Source organism: Manacus vitellinus, unplaced genomic scaffold (assembly GCF_001715985.3).
Source record: "Manacus vitellinus isolate BGI_N305 unplaced genomic scaffold, ASM171598v3 scaffold_23_pilon, whole genome shotgun sequence".
NCBI classification, from domain to species: Eukaryota; Metazoa; Chordata; class Aves; order Passeriformes; family Pipridae; genus Manacus; species Manacus vitellinus.
In genome coordinates, this window is record NW_021939718.1 from 11,754,882 (window position 1) to 11,763,416 (window position 8,535).

The window sequence follows — 8,535 nt, forward strand, 5'->3', positions numbered from 1 at the left end:
CTTTGAGGCTGAGCAGAGTAAGAGAGATTTATGTCTGCTGCAAAATATTTGGCTCACTCCTGCAGGATTCCTTACTTCTCCAATAAATGCAACATGGCATTTCAACATGTTTGTATTGTGACTTCACTAGTTTTTGTTATGTATTTGAAATATAATGATTCTCGATAATAGTTCATGGCAGAGTTATTTTTAAAATGTATAATAGTGACAGCATTCAGACATTCAGACATTTACAATCCACAGACGACAGCTTTTTACTGCATCTTTTTGGTTTCACCTACTTAGCCATTCCATCCCTAATAGAATAACCTAATCCATGCATACCAAAAGCACTGTTAATATCCCAGACCTGGAAAATTAGCCAAAAATCCACAGAAAGATAAGCATAATAGAACACTGGTGATTAACACGTACATTTAGCATAATGGATCCCAGCATCAACATCTCCTGTACATTCTTCCCAATTCAGACCAGTTTTGTACATCTCAATGGTGTGGTTATATCTGATGAAACAGCAGAGCTACAGCAAAGAAACAATGTACAAAGAATGTTTGTAATATGAAAATGGTGTTCAGGTTTTTAATACACTGTAATTGACCGCACTGATTTTTTTTTTCTGTGAAAAGATAATTTGGTATGAAAATCGTGCAGTACTTAAATAATGTAATTTTGATAATGACAGTGAAATATAATTTCTGTAAGGCAAGTGAATCACAAACTTTTTCTCATTCAAATTAAGTGTGTAATATGTCTGAATGCTGTCACTATTATACATTTTAAAAATAACTCTGCCATGAACTATTATTGAGTATCATTATATTTCAAATACATAACAAAAACTAGTGAAGTCGCAATACAAACACGTTGAAATGCCATGTTGCATTTGTTGGAGAAGTAAGGAATCCTGGAGTGAGCCAGACTTCTTCTTCTAGACATTTTATCACAGTTTTTTTAAAGAGCTGAACCTTTCCCATGTTAAGCTGAAAACTGAAATTGAGATAGGCTTTGACCTTCCAAAGATAAACAAGAATTCCTATAGATAGTCAAGGTTCCTGTTGCTTCTTGTGTTGTGCCAGGCTTTGGAGACAGAGTTTGATCTATTAAGGGTGAAATTGCACTATTGGTAAAAATGGTCTTTATTTGTGCCGTCCATCTTGAGACTGCGGAGGAAGCGGCATCATTCCACTTCTGGGAGACCTTAAAGGAAGTTGGATGCACGGAGAGGTCAGAATGCAAGAAGGTGTCCGAGCAATTCCTGTAAGTTAATACCTCAGTTAGGTTTTTTATATCTAATATTCCTGCCTTTTTTTTTTTTTTCTCGGGGCTCCCTCCTCCACCCCCTTTACTGGAGACCCACACATTTCTACTCTTGCTTCTCAGAGAAAAGGCTCCTGGAGGAGGCTTGTGCTATCTCCACACACACTTTGATGTTTATAACTGATGGGGCTCCTCTCTTTGCAGCTGGGAAGTGGAGAGGAGCAGAGAAGCTGCACCACATCACGGGGGTCACTGTGTAAACTGAGGTTGAGTGTCGGGTGGATGATGAGTTGGTTGTGCCCCCTTTGATCTGTGCTCACATCCAACCCCTGCACGGATCAGCCCTTTGTCCAAGGCTGCTGAAGACACTGGGCATCCTCTGCTCTTTCCTCCAATGTGTGTTTAAAGTGGAACATATATATGTAATGTTCCCTTATGCTGCTCTGTTCCACTCCCAATGGTATATTTTATATATTGCAAATTTTACTCCTTACCAAAAATACATCATCCTGGAAGCAAACTGAGTCAAGTGTTGTCAATGTGCCCGTAATTCCTTTGCAATTGTGTGAGGTGTGAAATTCGCTCAACTGTTCTCACTGGAAGATCTGAAGGGTGGGAGATAAAAAAATTAATTTCTGCCAAGTGGGCAAGGACAAATATAGATTATGTATATCTTATTTCTCTGGAACGAAGATGGAGGAGTTATGGTTCCAAGAGACATCCTCAGAAGAAAAAGGAAAGGAACTAGGACAAATATTTTCTTTCCTTTTTCATCAGATGCAAAGAGACAGTAACAGTTTATTACACCAAAAGGTAAAATAAATGGTTGATTCAGCTAAATTGAAGTTCAAATTAGAAAAATATATGCAGAATGTCCATGGTACAAACTTCTTAAAACAAGGTATTTCTCTAATTCATAAAGAAAACCAGAAATAACATTTTTTGTGGTGGATGGATGATCTTTTTGATTTTTTTAAAATGGTTTAAAGACAATTTTACTCTCTACTTGAAAATTATGATCCAGTCATAAAAGCAGGCATTCATAATGAGAAATTTAGTTATGAATGAAAGCTGGGATTCACAATAAAACATCCATTGGTGTTGGTGATTTTTTGCCTCTCAGTCATTACCTGAGTGTGGCACTAGGAGGCAATCTGCTATTAGAGGTGTCATCCCTCAGACATCAAAGTCTGGGAGTTTCGAGATATTTCAGCACCAAATGGTACCGTTTATGACCAGTTTTTTATGTGTCATTACCACCATCACCTTGTCTTCCATCTGCTGTTATACAATGGCAGATTATGGTGATTAAAAATACCTTCCTGAGACTCTGGTCACACTTTTGGCCAATAATTCCAATTTCTAATATCCCAAATAAAGGAGTGAGGTTTAAGTGAGGTGATATTTAGACTCAGGTGGTGACAGGGTTGTCACAGCCAACCGCCTGAGTTGACAAAACACAGGTGTTCCCAGGTACACCCATAAGCAAACCAAGATCAGATAACCTGTACCAGGAATATTTATACACTTCTTTCTGCTATGGACTCTTCTAGGGCAGAAAGCAGCCAAAAAGGGGCTGGGGTTAAAAAACAATAGTTTGAATTCAGGTACAAAGGCAAGTGCCATTTCAGCTCTTCCTGGATGTTAACTGTTTGACTTTGCTGTCTTACCTCATCTTATTTTGATAAAAGTTCTTTTGTTGTTGTTTGGGAGCAAATGTATATTTACACACTTTTATTAATTCTGTAAAGTACTTGGAAGTTCTGAAAGAACCAAGACAGAGTTGGAAACATGGTTTTAAAAATGCTCTCACAAGTGTTTACTAAGACAGAAAGTTGAATTTGACTTGGAGCACTTGTTTGTTCTCCTTTTGTTTTCTTTATGTGAATATTTTAGCTAATAGGTTTACTGTTAGGATTGTTTATGGGAACGGCACATTTTAAGCAAATACTTCAAAAAATTTTCATGTATATTTTAGACTGGCAAAGGCAAATGCTTTCACTAGAAATCTAATTGTAAGCTTTACTGTTTACAGTATATGCTTTATTACACAGTCATTAAATCAGAAAGTATGTCTATGGACATGTGGGTTTATGTTCAGTAAGGAACTACTAACTCGTGGGTTAAACAGCAGCAGCTACACAAAAGACATCAATGACTCTCAAGAATTCTAGATATTAAGTACTTTCATTTATTTATACATTTATAAATGTATAAATCCCCAGACCTTTCCATTCCCTCTGACACTGCTCTTTGCATAAACCACTATTAAAGTCTGTGTTCCAAGTGCTGGGATGTGTTGTGGTATCGTTAGGCAGATCAAACAATACAAGAAAATAGATAATGCACAGTTTCCAGACAAAACAGAGACTTTTGAACTGGGACCATGACAGAATAAAAACTCACAATAAATTCATTGTTAGTCTGCTTAATGCAATTCTTCATCTGCAAATTCTCTTGCAGCTTTGAAATCTTATCTGGAATCTTGACTTTTAAAACCACTCCCTTCACACTTTGGAAAAAAATAATAATTCTGTTTGTGTGTCTGTAAAATAAACATAATTAACATAGGTGGTATATGGAATTAACGATGCCTGTAAGCAAAGAGCTTCACAATTAAATCACAGATTTGGTGCTATGCAGGTTGAAAACACGAGCTTGGCTCAGCAGACAGTGATTTTTTTCCAGGGTCCATAGATTGTCGTTCTATGCCTTGTGTCAGCACAACTGCATCAGGAACTTCACCACTTGCATCAGCTCACATTAATATTATTTTTAAGACAAAATGGTCCTTGATATGACACTGCCACCCATCAACAGAAACAATTGTGCCATGGAATGTTAATATGAAAGTTTATATATGATAACATTACCATTTGTTTTTAATAATTTTTCCAATGGAAACAACTACTGTTTCAGTGAGTCATTTTATTTTCTTGCATTTCCTGGCAAGTGCTGCAGGACTGTTTAAGGAATAGAAAAACAGGCTGGCTGCAGCTCAGCAGAGAGGCTGATTCCATGGGCTGTGCTAGGTGGAGAATGCCATTTAAACCAGTGGTCTGGACTGGGCATACAAGATAGGTTGCCTTTTTCAGCTTCTAAACTATGCCCTCTTGTACTGAAACACTGTAAAACAACATTAATTAAGACTTCAAATTCAAACCAGAGTTCTCAGGGAACATATATATTTCCAGATCATTCCACATTATGTAATACTTGAAATATTGAAGCTTACTTACAAAAGGGAAGTAATGGAAAATGTCATCATGTTGGTGTATTTTGGGAAATACATCAGATTTTGTTAATAGTTTGGAGAAAATTTTAAACTGAGGAATACAAATCTAGTTCTAATAACTACCCTATCAAGTATATGTCAGGGGGAAAAAATTCATTTCAAGCTTTTATAAATTATTATATGTCAGGGAGAAAAAATTCATTTCAAGCTTTTATAAATTATTTTTGGCCCAGTTTAATGCATTTGTCATTGGCCACTGTGATTTAGGACAGTAAACATTTTCACTGTTATCTCTTTTCAGAAAGAAGCAAAACATTCTGACCCAAAATTGATAGGTGGTGTTACTCTGTTTGGATCTTAACAAGAATGAGAAATTTTTTTCTTTCAGCTCTACTCTGCTCATCTGGTCTATATTTCCACCTAAACTGGACAAATTCTGCAGCCATTTAAATCCACCCAACCCTGTTGACCTCAACCATACTCTTATCCTGATTTACAGCCTCATTAGGATTTTAATGATGTAAATGGAAGTAGAGTTTGCTCCTAAATCTTCCCTCTAAACTGGAGAGCATGTTCACCTCTGTGTGCAGGATGTGCTTCAAATAGGGAATGCACAGCTAAAACTTGGCAGGCCAGGCCTGAGGTAGAGGGTGGATTTCTTTTTTAAAAGCTGAGCTCCTACCTCTCACCAGATAAGCAGTGGCACATTCCCGTGTATCTTGTAAAATCTTTAACAGTCCTACACATGCATGTACAAGTGTAGCACTGTTTTTACAAGATAGACTACAATTCCTTCTCACATATCTTTGTGATGAGGGAATTGAGTCATTAGTCTAAATATATTTGGGGGTATTGAAGCTGCAAGATGGCAGGAAGAGCAGGCACTTCCCAGCTCCTGGTACCTGTGGAACAAAACCGGGTCCTGCCATAAAATCTCTAAATGTGTGGCAAATAAGAAAGGACAGAGGGGCTTTATCTATTTATTTGTCACCTATCTATCTATCTGTCTGTCTGTCTGTCTGTCTGTCTCTCTCTATCTATCTATCCATACATCTTGCCTTAAAGCTTGTTCCAGAGCTCAGAAAAGCATAATTCTCATTAACGTCAGCGGCCCGAATCAGTTCCTGAAAAAGAAAACACAGTGTATCACTTTCAGTATCTTCTATAAATTTAAGCCAGACAACCTTTGTGACTTCTAACACCCTCTATATTAAACAGTGCTCTGAAAGATTTAATATTTATATTACACAAATCCCGCTGTGTTTAAATTGTTTAAAGGTGCCATAACCAGCATGTTTACTCTGCCCCAATGCTCGCTGTAGCTCGGATGTGTAACTCCTCATAGAGACTCATGTTACCCAAAATCATTCTCCTCCCACCCTCAAAACTGCACCAGAAAAAAACATTTGCCAGAACTTGCTCCAGAAGGCTCATTTCCATATAGCTGTCTCTTAAATAAAAAACTAGGAAAGCAGAATGATGGGGGATCAGAACAACCCTGGGCCATTGGTTTGGTATGTTGAGACTGGAGTTTACTCAGCCATTGCCCTTCCAATGCCAATAAATTGTATGTTATATATCATTAATGGAGAATGATATATAGTTTTATATGCATAAAAGAATGATATATAATAACGCCCCCTCTATGGCTGGGGTGATGCCTGACCAGGGACACAAACTCACAAGATTATTAGTGCAAGATCAGGCTGTGCATCACATGGACAGGTCCAAATAATTCTGCCCAAGAGGAGAGAGTTAATAATTTCTTCCTTCGATTAAATTAGGGCTGTTTGGGTTTTGAGTTTATTTTAAAACACATTGAAGCTTGATGACTTTTAGTCACAGGTGAAGTACTGCAGAGTCAAGAAGCAGAAGGATTTTTAAAGATCTTACATAACTTCAGTGATATTTTTAAGCATATTAATTGGCAGGTGCTGCACACAAACACGGAGATGACTTTCTGAAAGTACAAACCTGACCCTTGAGTACAGCAATTTTATTTTGTGGCTTCTATAAACAACCAGATTCATCACCTGTAAAATCGAAGAAGGTGGTACTCCTTTTTAGAAGGAAGTAATCAGGTAGAAGCTTTGCTCCCCAAAACAAAATGAAGCTGTGAATAGACCAAATCAAGAAGGGAACATGATCAAATTAGGCAGTTTATAAATATACAGTGCACAGGAATACAGCAAGCCTGTGGGTGGTGGGCAGCCCCATCACTCACCTGCCTGTGGATCTCACAGCTGGAAAAGGCTGTGGAAAGAGGTGGAAAAAATCCAGCTGTTTAATAATAGTGCTATGAGTCGCTGCGTTTTATTAATTTTCACTCTTTTGCCGGGTGCAGCCTTAACATGAATACAGAGAAACCCTCAGCTCACACGGGAGTGGGAGGAATCGGGTGCTGTTACACCTCACCTTGAAGGTGACAGGCAGGGCTGTGCAATACCTATGTTTATGCATTATTACTCAGAAACCTGCTTTAGTAGGCTTGGGGTTTTGGTATGGTTTTCCCCCCCCCCCCGGATATCTTAATTCTGCTGATGCAAAGCGCGAGTGAAATTACAGGTGCCCATCTGCGGTGCAGGATGCTGATAAACAACTCGCCACTTCGCAGTGGCTGGTCACATCAGGAGCCTTTTGGGATGCAAAAAGTAGTGGAGGATTATTGCAAAACTTCGAGGCACTTGCGTTTGCCATAACTTTTGTTTTTAACCTAAATTTGTAGTTCCCCTCTCTCCTTAGAGGATTTTACTTATTATTTATTTTATATTATACTTATTTAGCTAACCAGCTAAGTCAGCAGCGAAGCAGAGTCAGACCTATAGCTCTTGTCAGGAAACTTTTCCAGTTTGACCTTAGACTGAGACAGGCTGGTATAAAACCACGGATCAGTGGATTCTGTTCCATTAATTCCAGCATATTTTAAAACTCCACAACCCTCAGTCCCCAACTCTGACTGAGTTAGCATACAGTGTTCGACACCACTGTTCCATCGGAAAAAAAAAAGGCATGATAAATTTGAATTTTTTCCCACCTTTAAGTTGCCATAATACTTCCATAACAGAAAATCAACACACAAATAGAGATGGATAGATGGATCCACAGTACAGACTGTGAAGTCTGTACGGATGGTGGAGTCCTTCACTCTGGCATTTTCTTCTTTGTATAGTTATTCCTGTATGGAATAGGTGGATTTAACATCCAGTTTGATGCAGTCTTCTACCATTTTCAAAGCACTCAGTTAGCCTGTCTTGAAAAAAAATCCCTGCTACAATTCAAGAGGCTGTAATGAACTAACATCTATTTATAATATTATTTACCATTTCTATTTGCCAGCATGTGCACAGAAACACAAAGGGGGCTCGAGGAAAGTTTCACCCTTTGCGTTCCTCACACACATTTTGAAATCCTTGCAAAATTTCCATCAGGTCACTGTAGCAATAATTATGCATGTATGCAGTTAATGTTCCCTGACTGCTTCTGATCCGCTGTGTCTGTTCCCTTTCTGTGCTCTCCTGTGGAGATCATACAGGCAGGATGGAACACACAGACTGGTCAGAACTCCACACCCTGGAAAATCTCTAAACCCTGCTCCTGGAGGAAATATTTTAACCAATGCAAAATAATAATTTAAAAAAAAAAACAAACAAAACCAAAACACAAAACACAAAACCCCAACCCTAAATGCTCATCTGCACATTTATTCCCTGCCCCCCCAACATTTAGTACGTGTTGTGTTGGAAATATCTGAAATGGCTTTGATGTATTTTCTGTGATTATCCACAATTTCCTGTTATGTAAGGTATCTCTCAGGAGACTTCAGACTCAAGAATAGGTTGCACTGGGAATTATCACTAAGATCTGGCTCAATATGGCTTTTTAGCTCATTGAGCATTGCTGTTGTGCAGAGCACTGTATTTTTCCTATACTGTTTAGTCTGTTTATATAAAATACTCACTCTGAAACTGAGAATGCTCGAAATTCATCCTCTTACGGCACACGTGATCTTTCATGAGAATCCAATTAAACACAGGGGGGGTTGC

General features: G+C 38.2%; 1 long non-coding RNA gene across 1 annotated transcript; it reads right to left on the bottom strand.

The window, feature by feature from the left end:
- Positions 1-912: 912 nt before the first annotated feature.
- On the bottom strand, positions 913-3,683 carry LOC108639701. Its single transcript, XR_001920668.1, has 3 exons — positions 3,664-3,683; positions 1,752-1,862; positions 913-1,255 (listed from the first exon to the last, which is right to left on the bottom strand). It is a non-coding gene; the product is annotated as an uncharacterized LOC108639701 (long non-coding RNA).
- Between the last annotated feature and the right edge of the window lie 4,852 nt (positions 3,684-8,535).